General features: G+C 48.8%; 1 protein-coding gene across 5 annotated transcripts in view; it reads left to right on the plus strand.

The window, feature by feature from the left end:
• Window positions 1-27,105, plus strand: part of LOC140393707 (solute carrier family 45 member 3) — a 156,309-nt gene that overhangs the window by 94,347 nt on the left and 34,857 nt on the right. The window contains exon 2 of one of the 5 annotated variants that reach the window (XM_072480013.1): window positions 19,547-19,592. The exons of 3 other annotated variants lie outside the window; for them this stretch is intronic. The gene's annotated coding sequence lies outside the window, so the exon portion shown is untranslated. Of the gene's footprint in view, window positions 1-9,320; window positions 9,464-19,546; window positions 19,593-27,105 lie in introns of those variants that run through there. One more of the 5 variants, XM_072480012.1, reaches the window with a different exon arrangement.

Here is a 27,105-nt window from a genome sequence, read left to right on the forward strand (position 1 = left end):
GGAAGCCATTCTGCCCTTCATAATTTTTGTTTGCTAGCCCTTTGACAGAACAAATCCAATTTGTCCCTCTCCCATATAATTTACGTGTTTCTGGAGCCCACCTCTTCATTCACCTGAGGAAGGAGCTGTGCTCCGAAAGCTAGTGATTCCAACCAAACCTGTTGGACTTTAACCTGGCGTTGTAAGACTTCTTACTGTGCCCACCCCAGTCCAACGCCGGCATCTCCACATCATCCCTCTCCCATGGTCTTTTAGCCCCAGGATTCCACAGATTATTTTCTCTTCACCTATATATTCTCAATTCCTTTATGAAAATTAGCATTGCATTGCTGCCCATGGCGCTGACGACCCGGGTTCGATCCCGGCCCCGGGACACTGTCCATGTGGAGTTTGCACATTCTCTCCGTGTCTGCGTGGGTTTCACCCCCACAACCCAAAGATGTGCAGGGTAGGTGGATTGACCATGCCAAATTGCCCATAATTGGGAAAAAGAAATAATTGGGTACTCTAAATTTATTTTTTTAAAAATGAAATTAGCATTGAATGTGCTTCCACCACTTGTCAAGTCATTGCATTCCTGGCCCTAACAACTCGCTGTGTCGAGAAAACCCATCTTTCGTTGTGGTCCTTTTGCTAATATGTGTCCTCTGGTTTCGACCCCCCTATCAATGGAGACAGTTTCTCCTGAACTTCCCCCTACCAAACCTCACATAATTTTGAACATCTCCCCGTAACCTCTGCTCGAAAGAGAAGAATCCCACCGTCTCTAGTCTCTTCATATCATTGAAGCACTTGTCCCTGATTCTATTCAAGTGCGTCTTTGCACCCTCTCCAAGGTACTTGACCTTCTCCCAAAAGTGCGGTGACCAGAATGGGACACAATAAAACTTTCTGTTCTAAGCGAATTTGTCTGAATCTTGCTGTCTAATTAGCCTCCTAATTATTGCCCATCAAAGAGAGATGTTTCTTTTCATCTTCCTCTGATTCCAGTACCCGGCCAATTGCTCATGACTTCCAGCAGCGTTGCCATGGCAACCGAGCTAAATTCAAGTAATCAATGGAAAGGAAAACCATTTCAGTGGTGTCAATTTGATTAACATTAGAAATGAAAGATGAAAAATGGGTACATTTCTCTCCAATAATTGAGTCTGTTAAAGGGTTCTGACTGTAGAATGTTCCCGTGGGGATTTATGACCTCAGTAAGCTTCAGGGGACAGAGCCTCTGCTAAATATGTCCTGTGCAGGAGTTCTGCCCTGTTGTCTGTCCTGTGCTCTTGTGAAATTTCCCTGGGTTCCCAGGGTTTAAGGTGATTGAAATATTAATAGTTATCATTATTACCTGAGCCTTTTGGGGCTCACTTCTCCCAAGGGAGCTCAAAGAGGAAAAAAGTCCCAACCCCCAAGAAGAAATGTTATTGGTGTTGCGTCCCCCATGTTGTTACCTCTGCGTTGCTGAGGTGTCGCTAGCACATTTTGGGGAGCGCTTTCTGTGACTCTACCCTGCTTAGGCCTGGTGTGGGTGTTTAACTGTGCCACCCCTTCCACGGCAGGATTCTGGAAGCAGCTGGAATTGAGGAGCTAGTAGAAAGGCTCTTCGCAATTGCCACTCCCTAAACATGCGTAAATGGAGAGGAAACTCTGGACCTATATTGCCTTCCTTGAGATTGCAAGGGTTTCCCTCTCGGCAGCTGTAAAATACAAGCAGGTGAGAGGGTTGCCTTACAGAGGCGCATCGAGGCCATTCATGTAAACCTATTGAGATGCCACAATTGTGTTTTACAGACACAAGAAATGGGTGCAGTGGAAATTTGGAACTCCCCCAAAAGCTGTTGCGGCTTTAGGCTGATTGTAAATTTCAGAACCCTAACGGATAGACTTACATTGGGCAAGGGTTACACAACCGAGGCAGCTAAATGGAGTTAAGGTGCAGGTCGACCATGATCTGATTGGCTGACGGAAGAGGTTTGAGGGGCTGAATGAATGGTTTATGCTTCTCCCTACGCTTCCAACACATGTGAGACAGTTATTGATATTAGTGTTCTTTTTTATAGATGGGGTTGGATTTTATAGATCCACTGCTGGGTGAGTTTTCAGCTGGCGAGGAGGGTGGTGGGGGGGGGGTTGCGCACGTGAGTTAAAAAGGGGTGGTAAGCCCACTACCTTCCTGCCCGTCCCTGAGATATCCTCCATAATACGGTCAACGGGCAGGCACTGAAATCAGCCGCCATTTTGAAATAAATAATCTAAGTGACAATTGAACTTGTTACCAAGCCAAACGAGCTGCAAAATACACTGCCCACGCTGTAATAAGGTTGGCCTGGGTCGGTGGGTGGGAGTGGGCAGGGTGATTTTTTTATTTTTTATTAATCAAATTGCTTACCAGGTGGGAAGGAAGTGGGGTCCGTCCTTTTGGGAAGTGTCGAGTGCACATCAAGCTGATAACCCGCTCTATTTATCCATGTCTGACCTTGAAACCCTGCGCCACCCCCCCTCCCCCTCCACTCTAGTAGCCTCCCCAAGGCCTTGCCAACTAAAACCCCAGATCCAACTCTCTCCGATGACCTTACCCTCTTCATCCGTGGCTGCTGGGGCCGTTATAGCTGCCGGAAACTTGTTACCGCGTGGGGGGGATTTGCCGAATGTAGGTCAGCCACGGTTTGACATTTCTTCTTAGGTGGGTTGGGGTGACTAATCCTACATCCCCACCCTAAGTCCCCTCCCCCTGATCGACCTGTAAAATGCAGCCTGTGATTGCAGATTCTGCACTGGCGGGGGGGGGGGGGGGGGGGGGGGGGGTGGGGGGGTTGCATTGCAACAGTGAAGGTTAGGTTGGGTTACTGGGTTACAGGGATACGGTGGAGGCGTGGGCTTAACTAGGGTGCTCTTTCCAAGAGCCGGTGCAGGCTCGATGGGCTGAATGGCCTCCTTCTGCACTGTAAATTCTATGATTCTATAATTCAAACATGCGGCACTGGTTGTAAATCACTGAAGCTTTGAAAGACGTTTTATAAATTCACATCTATTTTCCCCTTTGTAAGTGTTTGGTTGAGATTAGCTAATTTAACACAGGAGATGGATTGAACCAAGGACCTTCATGATAGATGCGCCTTTGTTTGACATTAGGTACTGCATTCTCTGACTCATTCCTTAACAAAGCATTCCTTTTTACTTATTGTCTCGGATATTTTCCTCCAAATCCTTTGCACTCTGAATTTGACAGCACCACTGAGTACCCTGATAAGTTTTGGTTGCCCTCTGTGCTTCTTTTGAACTATTATCCCCAGACTGTATTCAAGCTATAGCAACTTGCGTTCTGCATTAAGGCTTGTACCAGTTGATGCACAGATGTGCACATTTCAGTTGAACACCATCAAAGTTGGCCACTACTACAACCACAATCTGAGGTGTAGCCATGGCTAGTGGTAGCCAGCTCACCTGTCAGCCATAGGTTGTGCCATACGGAGGAAGTGCTACTGTGTTGGAGGTGCCGTTCAGTTGAGACATTAAAGTGAGGACCCATCGGCCCACTAGTTTGGATGCACAAGATCCCGTGGCACTAGTTAGAGGAAGAGTTGGGAAGTTCTCCCAGTTTCTTGGCCGATATTTATCCCTCAACCAACATCATTAGAACAGATGATTTTTAAAAAATATAGAGGGCTGGGTTCTCCGTTTGGGAGACTACGTGCCCACGTCAGCGGAGCGTGTGTAGACTTTCACGACCGAAAAATCGGCGTGAAGCCCTCACCGATTCCGGTACCGGTGAGGGGCTAGCACTGCCGCCGACTGAAACTCCTGCCGCCCGCGCCGAAAACGGGCAGAGAATGACCGGGTCCCAGGCCGCGCACGGCTGCCAACCTGCACAAGTCGCGTTGTACAAGACGACAGCCGGCCGTGCACGATCCCAAACTCACCAACCTTGACCCCCCCCCACAGCCTGACCCCGGCCAGCGGCACAGATCCCGGGCGGGTGTGGCGGCGCTGGATACATCCGCAGCCGTCATGCCGGGTTCCTGCACAGCTGGGACCACATGTGACCTGCACAGTTGGGAACTCGGCCCGTCGGTGGCGGAGCATCGCAGGTGGGCCGGCCAATGACTCGCCAACGCCGTTGCAGCGATGCATGTCACGGTGATGCCAGTTTAGAGGGGGCGGAGCATGGCGGAATAGCGTCAAACCTGCGCAGGACCCGATTTTGGGGCGGAAATCCATTCTCCGCCCGATCGCTGAACACGATTTTGGGGTCGGGCTACGGAGAATCTTTATTGGGATGTGGACGTCTCTGGCAAGGCCATCGTTCTCTGCCCATCCTTAATTGCCATTGTTTATTTTCGAGGGCAGTTCCACATTGCTGTGGGTCTGGAGTCACATGTAGGCCAGACCAGGTAAGGGCGGCAGATTTCCTTCCCTACAGGAAATTACTGAACCAGATGGGTTTTTACAACAATCATTGATAGTTTCATGATCACCCATTACTATTGAATTCAAGGTCTTGGGCGCAATTCTCCGACCCCCCACCAGGTCGGAGAATCGCCGGGGGCTGGCGTGAATCCCGCCCCCGCCATGTCCCGAATTCTCCGCCACCAGAGATTCGGCGGGGGGCGGGAATCGCGCTGGTCGGCGGGCCCACCCCCGGCGATTCTCCGGTCCGCGATGGGACCAAGTCCCGCCGCTGTCAACCCACGCCAGCCGGCGTGGATTGAACCACCTTTCGAACGGCGGGACAAGGCGGCGCGGGCGGGCTCCGGGGTCCTGGGGGGGGGGGCACCGGGCGATCTGGCCCCGGGGGGGTGCCCCCACGGTGGCCTGGCCCGCGATCGGGGCCCACCGATCCGCGGGCGGGCCTGTGCCGTGGGGGCACTCTTTTCCTTCCGCCTTCGCCATGGTCTTCACTATGACGGAGGCGGAAGAGACCCCCTCCACTGCGCATGCGCGGGGATGCCGTGAGCGGCCGCTGACGCTCCCGCGAATGCGTCGCACGGCAAAGTCATTACCGCGCCAGCTGGCGGGGCGCCAAAGGCCTTTCCCGCCAGCCGGCGGGGCGGAAATCACTCCGGCGCGGGCCTAGCCCCTCAAGGTGAGGGCTCGGCCCCTCAAGATGCGGAGAATTCCGCACCTTTGGGGCGGCGCAATGCCGGACTGATTTGCGCCGTTTTTGGCGCCGGTCGGCGGACATCGCGCCGATTACGGAGAATCCCGCCCATTGTTTTTAAAACTGCTGCCATGGTGGGATTTGAATCCATGTCCCCAGAGGTTTACCTTGGCCTCTGGATGACTAATCCAGTAACGTTGCCATTGCGCCACCCGCTCCCCCTGGTCACTGTCACATTGCTGCTTTTGGCAGCTTGGTGTTCGCAATTTGGTTGCCATGTTTCACACTGCGCAACAAACCCAGCCCTTCAAAAAGTGCTTCATAATTTGTACAGTGGTTGAAATGACAATGGGGACTGGATAATCAAATCCCTGAGTTTCGTGGTGTTTTCAGATGCTTCAGTCTGGCTCAGCACATGTGCTGTTGCCTTGATGTGTTGTCCCTTGGCTTAGCCCCTGCCCTGAATTTTAAATAACTCCTGTCAGTTCATTTTTTTAGGACTTTAAGGGGTCTTCATAACACAGGTCACAATCGGGCGCTCTTCGTACATTTGCTGTCCCACAGTTGTGTAAAAAGTGAAACCAGTCACGGCTGGCACCGTGCCACCAAGTGTGCACTTGCCCCGTGTCCAGAGTGTCGCCGTGATTCACCCTCGTGCCGATTCCCGTGCCAGCGAGCTGCTCGACATGGCTCTCTCTGCTCAAATGCCCCAAAAGCACATGGCAGATGTGCTTGGCACTGTACTCCACCGCGCAGATTCATCAAAATAGGCTTTTTGTTTCAAAATAAACTCATCTAAAAGCCTCTTTGTCCGTGTGGGCTTGGCTACGAGCTGCAGTTGCACACCCGTCGCTCAGTCATGAAGGGAAGGTATTGTTGGCTGCACACAGCTGGATTGAAGATGACCATCTTGTCTCAGACGGGGCTTGTGTACTGTCATATTTTAAAGGCAAATAAATCACTTGAAACCAGGGTTCCACAAATTAATCCTGGAATGATCCAATTCAGTTCGGTGCCTGTAGCAAATAAAGAGAAGGAGCATATTTGTTTGAAATAATAGAGCATAGTGTAAATTATCTTTAGATTAAAGGATATTCTTCAGCGCTCCTGGAGGTAGTGGGTCCACAAGACTATCAATCTTATCCTTTTATTTTCATTCTTTCAAGGATGTGGGCGTCGCTGGCTAGGCGAGCATTTATTGCCCATCCTGAATTGCCTTTGAGAACGTGACTGTGGCCCACCGCCTTGGACCGCTGCAGTCCCTGTGGTGTAGGTACACCCACCGTGCTGTTAGGGTGGGGGAAGCACCTTGTCTTGGGAAACACCTTGGCTGTGTCACCCTTACCCCCAAACCACACTGCTTCACCCTCCATTTATATTAAAGTGCTGCCTCAAGAGGATAAAACCGAGCCTCACCAAAATGGTTTCGCTCCATCTCCTCGGGACGGTGAAAGTAAATGCTTGGCGGCTACATTGAGGCCACTGGCTGGACAGACAGCTGTGAAGGTTGGCAGTGCAATGTTCACATTGGTTAGAGAGGAGCTCTAACTTGTCGAGCGCCTCTCGTGTTCTCGGGATATCCCAAAGTGCTTCACAGCCAAGGAACTTGGAATCATTGCTGCTGTAATGTCGGTAAACTAGATAGTTGGTGATTAGCAAAGCAAGTTATGAGGAGGATACTAAAAGCCTTCAAAGGGAGGTGGGTGACTGAGTGAGTGGATGTTTTGGGCAGATGGAGTATATTGTGGGAAAAGGCTGATTATTGTTTAAATACAGAGCGATTTGCATAGTGCTGCGATTATAGAGGGACGTGATTGTCCATTAAGCTCCAAACAAGTTACAGGAAGTAATTGAGAAGGCAAAAAGAATGTTGGACTCGATTAGAAAGTAGGGTGGGTATAAAGGTAGGGAAGCCTTGCGTTAACTATACAGGGTGTAATATCCCGCATGGGACTTATGGGGTGGGAATACTGACCTTCGCTGTGGTTCTCACGGAGTACGAGCTACCCCGCTGAGGGGCAGGGAACTCCATTTAGCATTGTATAAAACGTTAGCCAATAAGGCACCCACCAGATAGAGATCTGGTAGGGATCGACTGGGAATTGTATGTACTGTGACTGTAAATAAATCAAAGTTCTTTATTTTATTAGATGTGGACTCTACGTATCCTTATTAAACAAGACATTGGTGAGACCACACCTAGAGTACCGTGTACAGTTTTGTTCACCTTATTTAATGTATACTTGCATTGGAGACAGTCCGGAGAAGATTCAGCTGGCTGATTCCTGGGGTAAAGGGCCTGTCTTATCATAGAATTGTAGAATTTTCAGTGCAGAAGGAGGCTATTCGGCCCATCGGGTCTGCACCGGCCCTTGGAAAGAGCATCCTGCCTAAGCCCACACCTCCACCCTATCCCCATAACCCAACCTAACCTTTTTTTTGGACATTAAGGGAAATTTAGAATGGTCAATCCACCCAGCCTGCACATCTTTGGACTGTGGGGGGAAACCGGAGCACCCGGAGGAAACCCACGCAGACACGGGGAGAACGTGCAGACTCCACACAGACAGTGACCCAAGCCGGGAATCGAACCTGGGAGCCTGGCGCTGTGAAGCAAGAGTGCTAACCACTGTGCTACCGTGCCACCCTTTTATTAGGGAAAGGGGTTTATGTGGAAAGGTTGAGCAGATTAGGCCTGTACTCATTGAAGTTTAGAAGAATGAGTGGTGAGAGACTGAGATGAGGAAAAAGATGTCCACTCGGAGGGGGCGGATTCTCTGACCACTCCTCCTCAAAAGGCAGCGGGACCAGAGTCTTTGACTACTTTTAAGACAGATTCTAGATTAACAAGGGGGTGCAGGGTTATTGGGAGTAGGGAGGAATGTGGGGTGAGGTTACAACCAGGCCAGCCATGATCTTATTGACTGGAGCAGCAGACTCGAGGGGCCAAGTGGCCTACTCCTGTTCGTATCTTACTGAAGCGTACCGCGGAGGTTTGATGGCGTATATGATGAGGTGATGTTTCCCTTTCATGGAGCAACCTCAAACTAGGGGGCGCAGTTTCAAAGTAAGGGATTCCCCCATTTAAGAAGGATGGAGATGAGGAGGAATTTCTTCTCTCGGGATTGTCAGTGTTTGGAATTTTTATCCCTTGTGAGAAGTGGAGGTTGGGTCCCTGAATGTGTCCTAGGCTGAGATGGACAGATTTTCGGTTGACAAGGGAGTCGAGGGTGTCATGATATCCATATTAACATATCATGGTGCAATCACACACACACTGATGGACAGGTAGACGGACCAACCAACACACACACAACATCACAGCCAATCACCAGTGAGAGCACACGCACTATAAAACAGGGAACACCACAGTTCCCGCTCATTCTACCAGGAGATAGCTCAGAGCACAGAGCTCACAGCGCGCCACTCAGGCATACACCATGTGCTGAGTGCCTCACTAAGATAGTGCTAGGGCTGGGTCCACAGGTTAGCTGGTAAAATACGAACCACAGCCAGGAGTTAATAGTTATTATTGTACAAGACAATAAAACAGAGTTGTACCATCTACAACCGTGTTGGTTCGTTTGTGCATCGGAACACCCAAACACGACAGAGGGTTGTGGGGGGGAGTGACCCAAGCCGGGAATCGAACCTGGGACCCTGGCGCTGTGAAGCAGCAGTGCTAACCACTGTGCTATCGTGCCACTGATCTGACGCTGTCCTTGAGCAAAACGAGGTGTAGGCCGCATCCTTCTTCCTGCACTGCAGAGATTCTCTGATTCTAAGAGGTAAGAGGTTTGCCAGACATTTGCCCGTGACCCCACCTGGCAGCTGCTTTAACCCTGCTGGCATGTTCTGTACTCGGAATGTCAGCATCCATCTTCTAACAACCCCTTACCAGTATTAAAATGGGGCAGGTTAATCTTCCATGCACCTACGCACTTGTTTTCAGCATGTTAGCACGGCACAGCCACCTCCGGGTGAGATTGGGGAATGCCACTAATCCTGTGTGTTTGTTGTGGGTTTTTTTTAAACAAAAAAATCACCTACTCCTGAGGACAGGCTCGCCATACCGGAATTGATGTCACCTGTTTTTCCTGTAACCACCCACAGTTCATTATTGTGAAGCCTGCCTCCTTATGGAGCGGAGGGGGGGGGGGGGGGTGGGGGGGGAAGCCGAGCAGGGAGAGGGAAAGTGGCGGGAGACATTTCACAGGTGCATTTCCACCTCCTGTTTCAACAATGACCCGGCCGAGGCAAGCTCAGCCTCACACACAGCTTCAGCAGGCGAGAGGAATGTGGACCTTGTTCTGGTAAACTGGATTAGAGGTTTGAAGTGGACGTGTCTGCTGGATAAAGACTTGTCATTCAGAGGTGAGAGAAAACACCTCTTCAAGCACCTGCTGCCTGATGGTGCTGATTACTGAAAGCGAAGGCAATCCACCCACTCGGGCTGGGAAAAGCTGGCCCTGTTTGGTCAGGATTCTGCTGGGGCAGCGGGAGATGGGATGTGAGTTTTCTTAAATTGGCTTCTCGTGGTTTGTGAGGTGCAGTTTGTCCAAGGTAGCAGGTTGCCAGGGACAATTTATGTAGAATTGATGCTGTTTGGGTTGATTTAATAAGAAGTGACGCTATCTGCATGATAGTGAGGAGCCACAGGGATTAGAACGAGAGGTCACGGATATAGGTTGAGAGGCGGTAGATTTCGAACGGAGATGAGGAGGAACTCCTTCTCGCAGAGGGTGGTGAATTTGTGGAACCCGCTGTCTCAGCGCGGCGGAATCTGAGTCATTAAATAGTTTCAAGAAGGAGATAGATATATTTCGGATTTTAAAAACAGGTTAAAGGGATATGGGGAACAGACAGGGAGGTGGATTTGAGACCAGGAAGAGACCAGCCATGATCTGATTGACTGGTGGAGCAGGCTCGAAGGGCTGAATTGCCTACTTCTGCTCCTAATTGCTATGTTCCTGTTAGTGTGTGTGTACATGTGTGTGTGTGTCCTCTCTCTGTGATCTCAAAAAAAAAAGAAAAGCTTTTGTTTAGACAGCACTTTTCACACCATCAGGGCATGCAAAAGTGCCTTACAGCCAATAGTGTACGGTCAGAAGTGTAGTCACTGTTCTAACATAAGAAATACAGCAGCCAATTTGCCCACAGAAAACAGGTATTGAGGGCTGGAGAGCTGGAGGAAAAGGAACCCCTTTATGGTTCCAGCTGCCGTAAAGTAGGGCACATTTACAGGTTCCTCCACTTTGAGAAGCCAGGGACAGGTAAGTGGGTAGGACTGGGTGTGCTGGATGGTTGATTGTTCAGTGGGATGTGGGGGGTGAGTGCTGTTCTTTGGTTGGTGGGGGTGGGTTTGATTGGTTGGGGGGCTTGGTATGTTTGTGCGGGTTGTGGAGGGGAAGGGAGGTGGAGATCGGTTGGTTGGAGTCCTCAGTACATTTTCCCAGTTACGGTGCCCTGGGGCTAGAAAGTTAAAGGTCATTTTCGAGCTAAAACTATGGGCAAAAAAATGACTTTATTAAACAGATGTGTCATTGGCATTAATGAGTCCTTTTCAGTGAGTTTTTTCAGCGACATAAGGTGCTGTTTATTTTTACACAGCAGGCAAGCATATGTACATCACCGCTCTGCCGGATGAGCCATAGAGCTCCTTGTCAAGCAAAGCCTCGATTTTAACATTCTCCCCCTAGTTTTTAAATCCCTCGCGGCCCCTCCCATCCCTATCTCTGAACCTTGCCCAACCCTTGCAACAATTAATCTCAGCTGCATCATAAAACTCCGCGTCAGTTACTGTATTGATTAATATCTGTCCAGAGTTACTTATTATAGTGATTCAGGTCTTTTTAGGGAGAGTTACCACATTGATTTGTGTCTGCCTTGGCTCAGTTACAATCTTAATTTGGATCTAACTGATGTTTGTTACAACACGAAGTGGGATCTGTCCTGGGTCAGTTACCATATTGATTGGTATCTGTCTAGGATCAGTTCCTTTATTGATTAGTATCTGTCTAGCATCAGTCCCTTTTTCGATCATGGTATGTCTAGTATAAGTACTATATTCATTAGGCTCTGTCTGGGGTCAGTTACTATATTTATTGGGGTCTTCCTGTGGTCAGTATATATCATCCAAAACACATAGTCAGTTTCCACTTATATGGGGATGAGACACAGCTCGAGGTCAACACCATCTCTCTCAACCCAGCCATTGTCTCTCAATGACCAGACTGTATACCCAACATTAAATATCGAACGAGCAGATAATTTCTCCAATTAAATATGACTTCAGCCTTCCCAATACACCAGTGAGAATTCCTCTGCTCTTCAAGTTACTGGCATTGAAACTTCTGTCTTCAGCTGAGAGACCTCGGTTGGACACCTCATCCAGAAGATGAAACATCGAACCATGCACCATCTTTACTATTTTGCTCGAACAAAGAGTGGACTAAATTTTATGCTTAACTTTTTGGAGTAAGACTTAAACCCACCACCTTCAAACTGAAAGGTGAGATTGATGGCTGTTGATCCACCTTGATATCTTGGTGCTTATTAGATACCTGAAACCTGTTCAACCTTCGAGCACGATGGATTCACACGAAAACCGCTATCTAAGGGACACAGGAATAATCTTGGTTATTCTGAGATCTTGGGCGTTGTAGGTGAGATCCTTGAATTCAAGTACATAGAATCGTAGAATCATAGAATTTATAGTGCAGAAGGAGGCCATTCGGCCCATCAAGTCTGCATCGGCCCTTGGAAAGAGCACCCTACCGAAGCCCACACCTCCACCATATCCCCACACCTCCACCCTATTCCCTTAACCGCACCTAACCTTTTTTCTTTGGACATTAAGGGCAATTTAACATGGCCAATGCACCTAACCAGCACATCTTTGGACTGTGGGAGGAAACCGGAGCACCCGGAGGAAATCCACGCAGACACGGGGAGAACGTCCAGACTCCGCACAGACAGTGACCCAAGCCGGGAATCGAACCTGGGACCCAGGAGCTGTGAAGCAACTGTGCTAACCACTGTGCTACCTTGCTGCCCTGTTTTTACACAGCAGGCAAGCATATGTACATCACCGCTCTGCCGGATGAGCCACAGAGCTCCTTGTCAAGCAAAGCCTCGATTTTAACATTCTCCCCCTAGTTTTTAAATCCCTCGTGGCCCCTCCCATCCCTATCTCTGAACCTTGCCCAACCCTACAGACTTCCACGATGATCACCCATTCTGGCCTCGTGCACATCCCTGAATTTCATTCAGTAATGGTCGCTGAGCTCTTTTAGCTGTTTGTCCCGGAGTTCTGGAATTCCCTCTCGAAACCCCTCCATCTCGCTTTCCACCTTTAAGATACACCGCAAAGAGCACTGATTTAACCAAGCTTTTGTTAATCAATCCTAACAAATGCAGCTCAATGTTGAGTTTTGTTTGGCAATTCTCCAGTGAAGTGCCTTAGGGCATTAGGGAAGCTTTATGATTGCAAGTTGTTGTTGTTGAGGCACAAATCAGTGTTCTCAAAAAGATTTCCAATCAAGGGAAGTGGAGCTGACATTTTCTTTTTGACAAGCAAGAGTGTGGGTAACCAGAAGGACACTTCAGTGAAGGAGCAGGAACATTGAACAAAGGTGGCGGCAACCAGAGGGGAAACTCTGCAACGGACGTGGGACAACTTGGGAGAGATCAGCTGGACAAAGGTGGAGTCAGTCAGCGTGGCACCTTCGGCCAGGAACAGGAAGGAGTCAGAACAGTCAGAGGATCTCTGCAGGGTTCGATCGAGAGAGAGAGAGAGAAGTGTAGCCAGAGAGAGTCCTCATGGTTCAGGATGGGAATAGAGCTGGGACAGCCGGGGGGGGGGGGGGGGGGGGGGGGGGGGGGGGAATTGGCCATGCTAAATTGCCCAAACGGTAGGTGGGGTTACGGGTCTAGGAGTGGGGGGGATTGGGCCTAGGTACGGTGCTCTATCGGAACAAGAGCTGGTGCTAACTCAATGGCCTATTTCTGCACTGTAATTTCTATCATTCATCCAAAGAGACTCCATTGTAGATCAGCAGGTGTGAAGGTTGGTGGTGGGACAGGGTGGGGGGAGGGGGGGGGGTGCATCTTGGGAGCCCGCTGTGAAGCAGAGTGCCCATGGTACAGGAGCAGGGAGGAGCTCAATTTAAAAAGAAACGTGCCCGACAGACCTGGCTTTTTAACCTGTTTCTAAGATGAAGCAAATCAGTTGTGAATTTATTCCAAAACAACTCTGAGTGGAAATTGGTTGTACCGTTGCTGCCAAACCTGTCTGAGTGGATGTATACAAGACTACTTTGGTGGCCTTGCATTGTGCCACCTGCAGTGAATGTCCTGTACCATGCGTTGTTGAATAATCATTCTCTCTGCCCTCAACTTCACTGCACACGACCATTTGCTAAGCCACTTCATCCTTGCGTTCTACCTGGAGCACTCCCTCGCGTCAAAGGCCTCCTCAAAATCCTCACTTCCACCAGTGTCGCTTGGTTTCCCTGCTTGGATCCTCTCCATTCTGCTCGAGAACCCCTGCCCCCTTTTCTTAGCATCTAGTCAGTGGCTTTTTCTTTAATGCAAAGCTCGAAGATGCTGCCCTGTATCTGAACACCACAGAGGATACAAGATCCGAAGAAGAATCATTCAGACTTTCGGATGAGGCTTCAACCCGAAATCCTCGCTGCCCTCTAGGTGGATGTACAAGATTCCAGGCCACCTTTTCGGGGGAAAAAGCAGGTAGTTTCCCCCTGGTGTCCTAGCCGACGTCGCTAACATAGCTTACCTGGCCATGTAAGTTTGTGGGACCTTGCCGTGGGCAGTTGGCAACCATATTTTCCAATATTACAACCGTAATAATGGTTCAGAACGTTCTTCACGATTGGTGATATCCTGTTGTGAGAGGCATTAAATAAACGGAAGCCCTTCCATCCAAATTTCCTTCCTTTCAACCGTCCTTCTAGATTTTTGCACATATGTGAGCACAGGTCTTTCTGAAGTTTGTTGTTGATCCCAATACTCAGGAAAGTGGCACAAATAACTGGGTCTTCTTGGAAAGATTGAATTGCTGGAAATTTGAGTTTAAGGAAACTGGCACCATAATCATAACAGCAGAGCTTTTATAGTCCCAGGGATTTCATGCAATCTGACTGACCTGCATAATCTGATGTATTTTGATGCCGCATGCATTGTTCTGTGGTTTCAATTGATAATTTCTACCTCCATTGCGACACTCTCAAGAATGTTCCCCTTTCAAGATCATTTCCTGAAGTGTGAATGGGAGCTTTAGGAACAATCCTATAAAGGATAGGAGTATTATAATCAGACGATAATAGAGCACTATTGATTTGTGCTCCATTTCCTTGTACAAAACGAGCCTAGGTCAAGAAAGTCTGGTGACCCATTTGAGCTGATCTAGAAAGAGCCTCCAGCTCTGTGTCACTCAACCACACCAAGCACCTCGCCCCTGGATAATTTTTTTTGCCTAAAGTTCCATTCCGCACATTACAGAGTCTTTGAATATTTTTAAGGCAGAGGCGGATAGATTCTTGGTCAGCAAGGGGTGAAAGGTTATGGGGGGGGGGGGGGAGTGGGAATGTGGGGTTGAGGTTGCAATCAGATCAGTCTGATCCTAGGGCAGCACAGTGGCACAGTGGTTAGCACTGCTTCCTTACGGCGGCAAGGTCCCGGGTTCGATCCCAGCCCTGGGTCACTCCGTGTGGAGTTTGCACATTCTCCCCATGTCTGCGTGGGTCTCACCCCCACAACCCAAAAGATGTGCAGGGTAGGTGGATTGGCCACGCTAAATTGCCCCTTAATTGGAAAAAAAATTGATTGCTCAAAATTATTTTTTTGAAATCAGCTTGATGTTATTGAATGGCTCGAGAAACCTTATCCTGCTCCTGATTCATATGTTGTAGCTTGGAGCTATGGAGAGTGAAGGTACAGGCTCCAATTTGCCTTTCTATCACATGGACCCCCCCCCCCCACCCCCCCTACAGGAGATTTCTTCCTGGTGCCCTGACCAACGTTTATCCTTCAATGAACTTCAATTTTTAAAAAATCAGATGGTTATCCGATTGCTGTTTGTGGGATCTTTCTCTGTGTACATTACTTGCAGCACGGTAGCACATTGGTTGGCACTATGGCCTCAGGTTCAATTCCCGGCTTGGGTCACTGTCTATGTAGAGTCTGCACGTTCTCCCAGTGTCTGCGTGGGTTTCCTCCGGGTGCTCCGGTTTCCTCCCACAAGTCCCGAAAGACGTGCTGTTAGGTAAATTGGACATTCTGAATTCTCCCTCCGTGTACCCGAACAGGCGCCGGAGTGTGGCGACTAGGGGATTTTCACAGTAACTTCATTGCAGTGTTAATGTAAGCCTACTTGTGACAATAAAGATTATTATTATTACTTACCACATTTCTCCCTTTACAACAGCGACTGTATTTTAAAACGTTAACTGGTTGTAAAATGCATTGGGATGTCCTGAGATTGTGAAAGGTGCTCTATATTAATGCAAGTTTGTTGTTCTTTCCTCCTCCCCCTCGTTCTCTCACTATCTGTGTCTCAAGCGGGAACGTTTCTATGTTGCCCTGATGTGAGATGCGGTAATTGAAGTGAGCTACAGTGATCTATGAAGCTGTATCCTCCTCACATGCATGTTGGGGGAGAGTTCCATTCAGACTGAAGGTTACACTGAGAATCACGGAGGGGGTGGGGTGAGGGTGCAGGGTTGCATCATCTGGTTCATGCTTTTGTTTGTCGGCGCAGTGACCTGTTGGTGATGATCAGGTTGGGGCTGCCTCAGCAGCCGGGTGATGTGGTCCCTAATGCATTCACCATATGTTCGTGGTTTACAGTCTCGGTGGTCGCTGGCAAGTCATCGCTTGGGTTTGACGCGTGAGCGGTGACCTATCTGAGTGCAGATTGTACAGAGTGCAGTAATTCCCAGGCAGGGCGAAAGGAAAGGAATCCCTGGTGTGTTCCAATAAAGTGCTGATCGTCATAAAGAGCAGCTTGGCGTCACGGGGGTGGGGGTGGGGGTGGGGCGGTGCGAGGGGGGGGGGGGGGGCTTGTGGAGAGGGGAGGCAGGGTAAAAGGAGTACTTTGTTATGTGGACATTTGGCCCTTTGTAATTTCTCTCAACATTAGAATCATAGAATCCCTACAGTGCAGAAGGAGACCATTCAGCCCATCGAGTCTACATCAATCCTCTGAAAGAGCACTGCACCCCGGTCCGCTCCCCCGCCCTATCCCCATAACATAACCTGTACACATCTGGGCACTAAGGGACAATTTATCATGGTCAGTCCACCGAACCTGCATATCTTTGGACTGTGGGAGGAAACCGAAGCACCCGGAGGAAACTAACTAGGGGGTCCTTGAACTGCCAGCACCCCACCTCATATAGGGCAGGGTACCCCCGGGCCTGACACCATGATAGTACGTCTGCCAGCCTGGCAGTGCCAGGGTGACACCCAGGTCACACTGCCAAGGTGGCACTGCCAGTGTGCCAGGCTGCCAGTGCCTCGGGTGGCATCAGGAGTGCTAGGATACCACCCTACCCAGTGCCCAACCACCCAGAGCCAAGGGCTCCCGATCACCTTGGAGACCCCCCCTCACATGCCGTCATGCCTCGTCCAGTGTTGAATCCAGCGCTAAACGGTGCAACGGGGAGTCTCCGAGGCGAGGCTATTTGAAACCACGCTCTGGGTAACTACCACAGACATATTGAAGTAAGCATAACTGCTGCCTTGAATATGCAATGGGTATGATCCAGATCCACGGCATCTCACGAGATCTCGTTAGATCTCACAATGCGTAACAAACGTCATAAATCTCGTAGGAAGCCTATCGCGAGATTTACCAGCCTCATCGTGTCCTCAGTCGAGGGCAACAAGGTCAGTAGATCAAGCCCTCTGTATTTGGTTCTCAACAGCAAGACTGGTGTAAGAATTAATTACTGGTTGGATTCCTACTGTAACCTTCATGGCCCCCCGAGACTTGGTGTGGGGGGGAAATGAGAAAACATCATCCAAAGTGCATGTGGTTCTCTTCTGGAAGAAATGTCTGTAATGCCTTCCGCACTCAAATAGCCTACCCACTGGGTCACTGTCTGTGCGGAGTCTGCACATTCTCCCCGTGTCTGCATGGGTTTCCTCCGGGTGCTCCGGTTTCTTCCCACATTCCAAAGACGTGCAGGTTAGGTGGGATGGCCACGCTAAATTGCCCTTAGTGTCCAAAACGGTTAGGAGGGGTTATTGGGTTACGGGGATAGGGCGGAAGTGAGGGTTTAAATGGGTCGGTGCAGACTCGATGGGCTGAATGGCCTCCTTCTGCACTGTATGTTCTATGTTCACTATCCTAGGTTCACACATGATGAAAATTCATTTGCATGAAAGACAAGCAAGCTGTCGGTGGCCACAGAATCACCCAGCATTGTCGCTCAGTTTAATTGAATAGCGGACAAGGGTTGAAGGGGACGATTAAAAATTGCCAGGTGGCATTTGAATGAGCAATTTAGATAGGAATACAGTAATAGAGTCATTACAGCACAGCCAGAGGCAATTCAACCCACCTGGTCCATGCCAGCTCTCTGTACAGCAACCCAGTTGGCCCCATTTCCTAGCTGTAATGCCCCATCTATATAGGTGAGTATGTTTTGCACTTTGTAATGTTTTAAAACATGCGTTTGCAGCAAGGGGATGTTCAAGGCTGGTTAATAATTATCCATACTGCAGACTTTCGCCACTCCTTTCCCTGATTTGATTGCTTCATCCTGTAACTCATTTTTACACCTGACACGCTGTTTTGGCAGTGAGACAGCCACACCCGTTGGCTGAACTATGAATCATTAGAAGCTTTACTGGAACAAGAGTGACCCAACACTCGCCGGATAGGAATAGGTTAATGAGGAGACTAATTAGAAAAGAGAACGCTGAAAAGGTTGGCTTTTGAATGCGGAATTAACCATCTCCGATACCAATCCTGCAACAGTGTTCCCAAATTAATTCTAATGGAAATGATATAATTGCTTAACTAAAGAGGAATATACGGGGTGGGGGGGGGGGGGAGGAGCAGAAGTGTGGCGTTAGATCCGATGATTCATAAGGACATAAACACATGCATATATGACAGGCTGAAGTGACCTGTATTGGTGCTGTGCATTAGGTGCTGTGCCGTGGGCAGCACGGTAGCATTGTGGATAGCACAATTGCTTCACAGCTCCAGGGTCCCAGGTTCGATTCCGGTTTGGGTCACTGTCTGTGCGGGAGTCTGCACGTCCTCCCCGTGCGTGCGTGGGTTTCCTCCGGGTGCTCCGGTTTCCTCCCACAATCCAAAGATGTGCAGGTTAGGTGGATTGGCCGTGATAAATTGCCCTTTGTGTCCAAAATTGCCCTTAGTGTTGGGTGGGGTTGCTGGGTTGTGGGGATAGGGTGGAGGTGTTGACCTTGGGTAGGGTGCTCTTTCCAAGAGCCAGTGCAGACTCGATGGGCCGAATGGCCTCCTTCTGCACTGTAAATTCCATGATAATCTATGATTAATCTAGGACAAAGGTTCGGCACAACATCGTGGGCCGAAGGGCCTGTTCTGTGCTGTATTGTTCTATGTTCTATGATTCCACCTTAGGAGTGAGATTGCCTGAAGCTGGGGATATTTTGAGGTAACCTTTTTCAAAGCACTGGAGGCCGATTATATTCAGTAATCGCAAAAGAGGATGTCGAGAGGAGAAGAGGTGGGTCAGAGAGACTTGCAGCATGTGCACAGATGATTAATCCATGTGGGAAGAACGACATCGTAGGAATGTTTCACTCTTTAAAGTTTGGCCGAGCTTTTATTATTTTGTCTCTCGTACAGTTCCCGGTAGAATTGAATTTTAAACCCTTGTTTAGTCTTGCTGCTGCCTCTGGCTATTGCCTTTCTTCTGTCAGTTCAGGTGCAACCTTGAATCTGGTGAAGGGTTGAATTCTTTGTGATGATTTGAAGTGTCTGAGCCAGCGCTCATGTTGCCTGGGGAACGGTGCCCCATCTAGTGGTTCAGCCGGGGAGGATTTGGCAGTAGCTCATCCAATGAGATTGAGGGTCGGATTTTCAATTGTCGTCTGGGTCGCAGCGGTTAGCACTGTTGCTTCACAGCTCCAGGGTCCCAGGTTCGATTCCCTGTCTGTGCGGAGTCTGCACGTTCTCCCCGTGTCTGCGTGGGTTTCGTCCGGGTGCTCCGGTTTCCTCCCACAAGTGCCGAAAGACGTGCTGTTGGTGAATAGGACATTCTGCATTCTCCCTCCGTGCACCCGAACAGGAGCCGGAATGTGGTGACTAGCGGCTTTTCACAGTAACTTCATTGCAGTGTTAATGTAAGCCTACTTGTGACAATAAACATTCTTATTATTGACGGGGAATTTCCAAGTAGTGGTGTTTTTATGTGTCTGATGCTCTTGTCCTTCTAGATGGGACCGGTCGTGGGTTTGGAAGGTGCTATCTAAAGGAGCCTTGGTGAGTTCCCACGGTGCATCTTGTAGATGGTTTGATTCTCTCTTGTTGGAGTTGGTCATTGTCTGGCACTTGTGTGATGCAAATGTTACTTGCCACCTGCCCACTCAAGCTTGGATATTGTCCAGGTCTTGCTGCAATCGGAAATGGACACATCTTCAGGAATTGTGAATGGTGCAGAACATTGTGCAATCATCAGCGAACACCCACACATCTGACCTTGTGATGCATCATGTTCTTTGCGCTTGTCTCTGGGCACATCCGGGAGGTCTAAAGGTTGTGAATTTTCAATTGAAGGACTAGAGCCCCTGCTGCCTGGGGATACTTGGTGCCTCTAATTGGCCATCAGGCCAGCCTCCTGTCCAATTGCGGCATTTACATTTCAAAATAACATTGCATGAGCGCCAGGCCGGGACCTGGAATTCATTTGTGCCTCAGATTACTGGCCTTGTTTTGAGAATTTGACCCCAGGGCGATCTCCAATGGCATTAGAAGTTTGGATTTGGGCTGCTATCCTTGTTAGCTGGTCATTTTGTTATCTTTCTGCTGCTCTTTTGCTGTGGTAGCCATCTTTTCTCTATAAAGCAACACACATTTTCCACCATTTTTCAAAATGATTCTAATCCTTGCTTACCATTCTGGACCTAATATTACTCGCTGTAAAATCCATATATTAGTTGGCCAGTGTTTATTTTTCCTCGTCTCATCCTGTGTGTCGTAACATTTGCAGAGAGATGATCCCAATAATATCTTACAGTAGCACTTACCTCTGATTGTTGGAAACCGTTGAAGTTCTGTTTTCACATTCACTATCGCTCCCCTTTAACATTTTCAAGCCTCTGAGCTTGCTGAGAAGCCTAAAAGCTTTTAACTGCATTGTTTACATTCAATTTCACAGTCCACTACCTTGTACAAGCCTCAATTTTTATTCGTCACGGATCGAAATTGATGTAGAAAACCAAATTTTTCTGTATGAACCAATTCAAAATCATCTGCCACTTCTGCTGCCAGTCTAGCAATTTTTGTTTGATAAATTTAGTGTACCCAATTATTTTTTGCGGAAAGAATACTTCGCCCATGAGTGATTGCACGAAGAAATAGGGATTTGGCATTTTAAAACAAAACTATTATTAATACACTATTAAATAGCTTATAATTGCCCCTTAAACAATACTACTCTATTATTAATTAAACAACAAGACAGGAAAAATGTACAGCTTTCATTCCATCCTACATTCCAATGGCACAGATTAATTCTTGCTTTCCAGAACAGATTTGGCTCCTGAAGACTCTGACTGAATGTCTTCAAAAAGTTGTTTCAACTGGTTTGTTTCAGCTTTCCCCTTGTCCTCAGACAGGTCTGCTCTGCTTTAAATACTATTACTTTTTTTTAACCATCCTACTGGGAGCAAAAGACTTTACTTGTGGTCTGAAACTGTAGCCAGATTAAAACTCAACTCAAAACGCTGTCTCAAAATGTCTGAATACTTTAACTCCACCCAGCAATGACATCATCTCCCCAAACTGAAAAACAAATTAACCTTTCTTTCTTTCTTTCTTTCACGTCTCTCTCTCTCTTTCTCTTTCTTTCTTTCTTTTCCTTTCTTTCTCTTTCTTTCTTTCTCCCTCTCTCCCTCTTTCTCTCTCTTTCTCTCTCTCTTTCTCCCTCTCTCTCTCTTTCTCTCTCTTTCTTTCTTTTTCTTCATTTTTCTTTCTTTCTCTCTTTCTTTCTCCCTTTCTCTCTTTCTCTCTCTTTCTCTCTCTCTTTCTCTCCCTCTTTTTCTCTCTCGCTCTATCTCTCTCTTTCTCTCTCTCATCCTCTGACTCACCCTCTCTCTCACCCTCTCTCTCCCTCACCAACTCCCTCTCTCTCACCCTCTCTCTCACCCTCTCCCTCTCTCTCACCCTCTCTCTCACCCTCTCCCTCTCTCTCACCCTCTCTCTCACCCTCTCTCTCCCTCTCACTCACCCTCTCTCTCACCGTCTCACTCGCTCCAGAAAGGCTGTGAGTTGATGTATTCCTGAACCCACAGGGACCTGAATGAAAATGCAGTGAAAACCTAAACTGAAATCAAAGTTTGGAAAGGAGAAACGTGATAGAAACAACCATCTTAAACAAAGACTCTTATTTTTTGACGTTCATCCTTATTACTTTCACCCTCTCCTCCCCTCTGCGTTTGTGTGTCGCGCGTGTGTGTATATATCGATGGTGGGGGCAAGTTAAAGTGGGGGGGGGGGGGTAGGAATTAGATAATAGTTAACCTATCGTATCTCCTGTATATTTCAATATAATGCTTGTTGTAAATAAACAGTAATTTGATTTATTTTCAAACCTGGTGACTAATTATTGGGCAGCCAAGGGCCAAAGACTTGGGGTACCTTTCTAAGAAATATTGTTGCGACTCTTGAGTCAAGTGGAGCTGCAATTGACCGCTCACTAGCCCAGGATGTTGTAACAACTTATCATCTTTAAAGTATCTGCTCCTTGCAAGTTCCTGAACAAAAAATGACTCAGAATCTTGGAAAGTGCCCACATTCCTCAGCCGTTTCTTGGGGATTAACTTCAATCTGTGCACTGTGCATGAGGACAGTGGAACACTAATGACTCCAAAATAACACTGATGGTAATAAAGTTGTTGTGCATTTCTGCGGAAAAGTACCATCAATACATATTTTCAAAAATATACTCCAGCTGTTGCCCTGACAGAATGCGTGCCTGAAGAGTTTATAGTTTGTCAGAGTTTGTTTGGAGCAGTACATTGATGCCTTGCTGTATGCAGTCCAGGAAAATGTCGAACCTTTGAGTCGAGAGAACTGTGCACTCTCATTTCCAGCTGCTGCCAAAATGGGCAAATGGGTTGGGAGTTTGCATTAAATTAGGAGTTGCCAATGGTCAGCAGGGCGACCCATCTCTCTTGCAGAACTTCCATCTCCATGTGACTTGAGCCATCAGATTGAAGGATGTCCTCCAAAAGGCGAAACCTTCAGAACGGTTTCAGGATAGTGGACATGATTTAACGGGGAAAAAAGGTCCCATTTTGGGCACGTTGAACGAGGTGTTTTTAGCCGCCATGCACCAAGAACGGCCCTGCTATCAAACCAGACCTTGGTTTCTTTGGGCCTTGGCGAGGAACGTCCGACCAAGGCCGCACTCACCTCATTTCCTGCACTGAGGGTGCCAATTTTAAATGCTGCCCCGATCTCTCAATCCCCCACCGCGGCCTCCCCTCAACCGACCTGTAAGGGGCTGCTCACTGAAATCTGTAAATCTGGACCAAACCCAGTGAGGGCGAGATCCAGATCGTAACATCTCACGAGATCTCACTAGATCTCTCGAGGCATTCCGAGCGGCACAAACCTTGTGAGTGGCGGGCAATGAGACTGTTCGATCGCGCCTGGTGTCTCCTTTACCCAGAGAGCAGCTAGAATGTGCAACCTGCTCCAATGTGGCAAACAGCTCAGATGTATCTAAAGACGCAGCTGGGTGAGGGCGAAGGGAATGGAAAGGTAGGGAAATGGGGTTGAGATGACGTAAGTGGGGAGCAGGCTTGTGTTTAGCACAAACACTGGCAAATGCCATTTGGGCCGAATGACCTGTTTCGTTGCTGTAAATTCCATGTAAGTTGTTTGAAAACAAAAGAACGAATTAAGTGTAGTCTGAATGCAACTTCACAGTGAAAGAGTCATCTCAATTCTCATGCCTGTCCTCAGTGACTTGGAGACTCAACTGCCTCATTTCCTGCCCCCATTTCATGCTGTACAGACCAATAACTTTTGTGTTGCTTTGCAGGCAAGGCCCGCGTACCTGCCTGAACATTAGTTCGCGTCATCGGCCTCTGCCTTTTAACTGAAAAGAATATTTCACCGCAGTGAGTCAAGGTTTCCAATTTTGCACAAACAGTACTGTGGGAAGCGTTAAATATTTGCTTTAAGGTGACCTTATCACGATACTGACGCATTATTAAAGGTAATGTGACCAGATGTACCCAGCCTGAGAGTCCAGTCCAATGAAATTCATCCCAGTCATTTTGATTAACGAAAAACACTGCTTCTCCACATTTTGAAATGATCGGATGTAAGAGTCTAAAATTGGAATTTTGAAATTATAGTCTTAGCAGTTTGCGATGTCCTTATTTTGTTTAACAACTGTGACCATAGTTTTTCCCTATGTTTCCTCTCCAATTGCCAATTTCTTTCTTCCCTTCTTCCACTGTCTGTCTTCTTTATTTGTTCGGTGGACATGAGCATTGTTGACAAACGTGGAAAATAGGAGCGGGGGAAGCCATTCGGCCCTTCGAGCCAGCTCCGCCATTCAACATGGCTGATCATCTATCTCGTCGCCGTACTCCAGCGCTCGCCCATTACCAATTAGCGTTTAGAAATCTATTTCCTTCTTAAATATATTCAGTGATTTAGCCTCCACAGCCTTTCTGTGGTTCAGCACCCTCTGTGAAGCAGTTTCTCCTCGACTCAGTCCCAAAATGGCCGACCAGTATCCTGAGACTGTGACCCTTTGTTCTCTATCTCATGTGTAATCAATCCTTCGCCTTCGAAAAGCTTACAGCCAGTGAAAATATGCAATGTTCAAACTGAAAGGCCTGTGACTAATTGAGTACCATAGTTCCAGCTTATCAGAATGGGCTGACTTGTCATTCCAATAACCACCCTACATTCTGAAGTATGATGTTCAAACCTGGGATAAGAAATTGGTCAATTGCAGTGATGGCTGTGATTGGGCGGGGGAGACTCGACAGGCCGAATGGTCCACACCTCCTCCTGGCTCTTGTGTCCTTGATTGATCTTTGTGACCTGTTAACTCGTCATTTATCATGTTATTTGTGGAAATTTGCTGCTCATAATATGGGCGGCACAGTGGTTAGCACTGCTGCTTCACAGCGCCAGGGTCCAGGGTTCGATTCCCAGCTTGGGTTAGCACTGCTGCTTCACAGCGCCAGGATCCCAGGTTCGATTCCCGGCTTGGGTCACTGTCTGTGCGGAGTCTGCATGTTCTCCCCGTGTCTGTGTGGGTTTCCTCCGGGTGCTCCGGTTTCCTCCCGCAAGTCATGCTGTTAGGTAATTTGGACATTCTGAGTTCTCCCTCGTGTACCCGAACAGGCGCCAGAATGTGGCGTCTAGGGGATTTTCACAGTAACTGCTTTTTATTTTTATTTTCTATTTTTTTCATTTTTTGAATTTAGTGTACCCAATTTATTTTTTCCAATTAAGGGCCAATTCAGCGTGGCCAATCCACCTAGCCTGCACATCTTTGGGTTGTGGGAGCGAAACCCACGCAGACACGGGGAGAATGTGCGGAGTCTGCATGGACGGAGACCCAGAGCCTGGATCGAACCTGGGACTTTGGCGCCATGAGGCGGCAGTGCTAACCACTGCGCCACCGTGCCTTTTCACAGTAACTTCACTGCAGTGTTAATGTAAGCCTACTTGTGACACTAAAGATTATTATTAAAAATTAATTAAGTTGAGCATTGTGATACATGACATGCACAAAACCTTTTCTGATTCATAGAATCATAGAATTTACAATGCAGAAGGAGGCCATTCGGCCCATCGAGTGCACCGGCCCTTGGAAAGGGCACCCCACCTGAGCCCACTCCTCCACCCTATCCCAGTAACCCCATCTAACCTTTTTGGACACTAATGGCAATTTAGCATGGCCAATCCACCTAACCTGCACATCTTTGGACTGTGGGAGGAAACCGGAGCAGCCGGAGGAAACCCACGCAGACACGGGGAGAACGTGCAGACTCCGCACAGACAGTTTCTCAAGCCAGGAATCGAACCTGGGAACTTGGAGCTGTGATGCAATTGTGCTAACCACTATGCTACCATGCCGCGTGATTGGCAGGCAGTGACTGGTGGGGTACCAAAGGGATCTGTGCTAGGACCCCAACTGTCCACATTATATATTAATGACCTGGACAATGGAACTAAATGTAGTATTTCCAAATTTGCAGGTGATACAAAGTTGGGTGGGAGGGTGAGCTGTGAGGAGGATACAGAGATGCTTCAGTGGGATTAGGACAGGCTGAGTGGGTACATGTCTGGCAAATGCAGTATAATGTGGATAAATGCGAGGTTATCCGCTTCGGTAGCAAAATTAGGAAGCCAGATTATTATTTGAATAGGTGCAAATTGAGCGAGATGGATACTCAGCGAGACCTTGGTGTCCTCGTGCGTCACTCACTGAAAATAAGCGTGCAGGTACAACAGGCAGTAAAGAAGACAAATGGCATGTGGGCCTTCATAACAAGAGGATTTGAGTAGAAGAATAAAGATATTTTACACCAATTGTATAGGGCATTGGTGAGGCCTCACCTGAGGTATTGGGCGGGATTCTCCGACCCCCTGCCGGGTGGAAGAATTGGCGGGGGTCGGCGTGAATCCCCCCACCCGTCGTCCTCCCAATTCTCCCACCCCCCCAAAAACCGGCGTGGCGTGAGTCACGCCGCCCACCTCGGGGTTCATGGGGGGTTCGCGGGGGGATCTGGCCCCGGGAGGTGCCCCCACGGCGGCCTGGCCCGCGGTCGGGGACCCACCGTTCCGCGGGCGGGCCTGTGCCGTGGGGGCACCCTATTGTTCCGCACCGGAGGCCGTGATCCTCCGCTATTCCCGGTGCGGAGGCGAATCCCTCTGCGCATTCGCGGGGATGACGCCAGCACGCGCTGGTGCTCCCGCGCATGCGCTGACTCACGCCGGCCAGCAGAGGCCCTTCGGCGCCGGTTGGCGTGGCGCCAGGCCCCTATCCTGCCGGCCAGCGTGGCGCCAACCACTCCGGGGCCGGCCTAGCCCCTGAAGGTGCGGAGGATTCCGCACCTTTGGGGCGGCCCGATGCCGGAGTGGTTCACGCCACTCCGTCCCGCCGGGACCCCCCCCACCCCCCGCCTCGCCGGGTACGGGAGAGTGTCCAGTTTTGGTGTACTTGTCTGAGGAAGGATGTTTTTGCTATGGAGGGAGTGCAGCGAAGATTTACCAGGCTGATTCCTGGGATGGTGGGACTGACATTTGAGGAGAGACTTAGTCGGCTAGGATTATATTCATTGGAGTTTAGAAGAGTGGGTGGAAATTCCATAGAAATTAATAAAGTTCTAACAGGATTAGACAGGGTAGATTCAGGAAGAATGTTCCCGATGGTGGGGGAGTCCAGAACTAGGGTTCATAGTTTAAGGATGAGGGGTAAACCTGAGGTGAGGAGAAATTTCTTCACCCAGAGAGCGGTGAGTCGGTGGAATTCACTCCCACAGAAAGTAGTTGAGGCCAAAACATTGTAATTTCAATAAGGAATTAGATACAGCTCTTGGGGCTAAAGGGATGGGGGGGGGGAGGGGGGGAGGAGGCCAGGGGGATTGCCGGGGGAGGGGGGGGGGGGGGGGGCAGGGGGGTGGAGGGGGGGGGGGCGGCTCGATCAGGGCATTGAACTTGATGCTCAGCCATGATAATAATGCATGGCGGAGCAGGCTCGAAGGGCCGAATGGCCTACTGCTTCTATTTTCTATGT

This window comes from Scyliorhinus torazame, chromosome 17, assembly GCF_047496885.1.
Source record: "Scyliorhinus torazame isolate Kashiwa2021f chromosome 17, sScyTor2.1, whole genome shotgun sequence".
Taxonomy (NCBI): domain Eukaryota; kingdom Metazoa; phylum Chordata; class Chondrichthyes; order Carcharhiniformes; family Scyliorhinidae; genus Scyliorhinus; species Scyliorhinus torazame.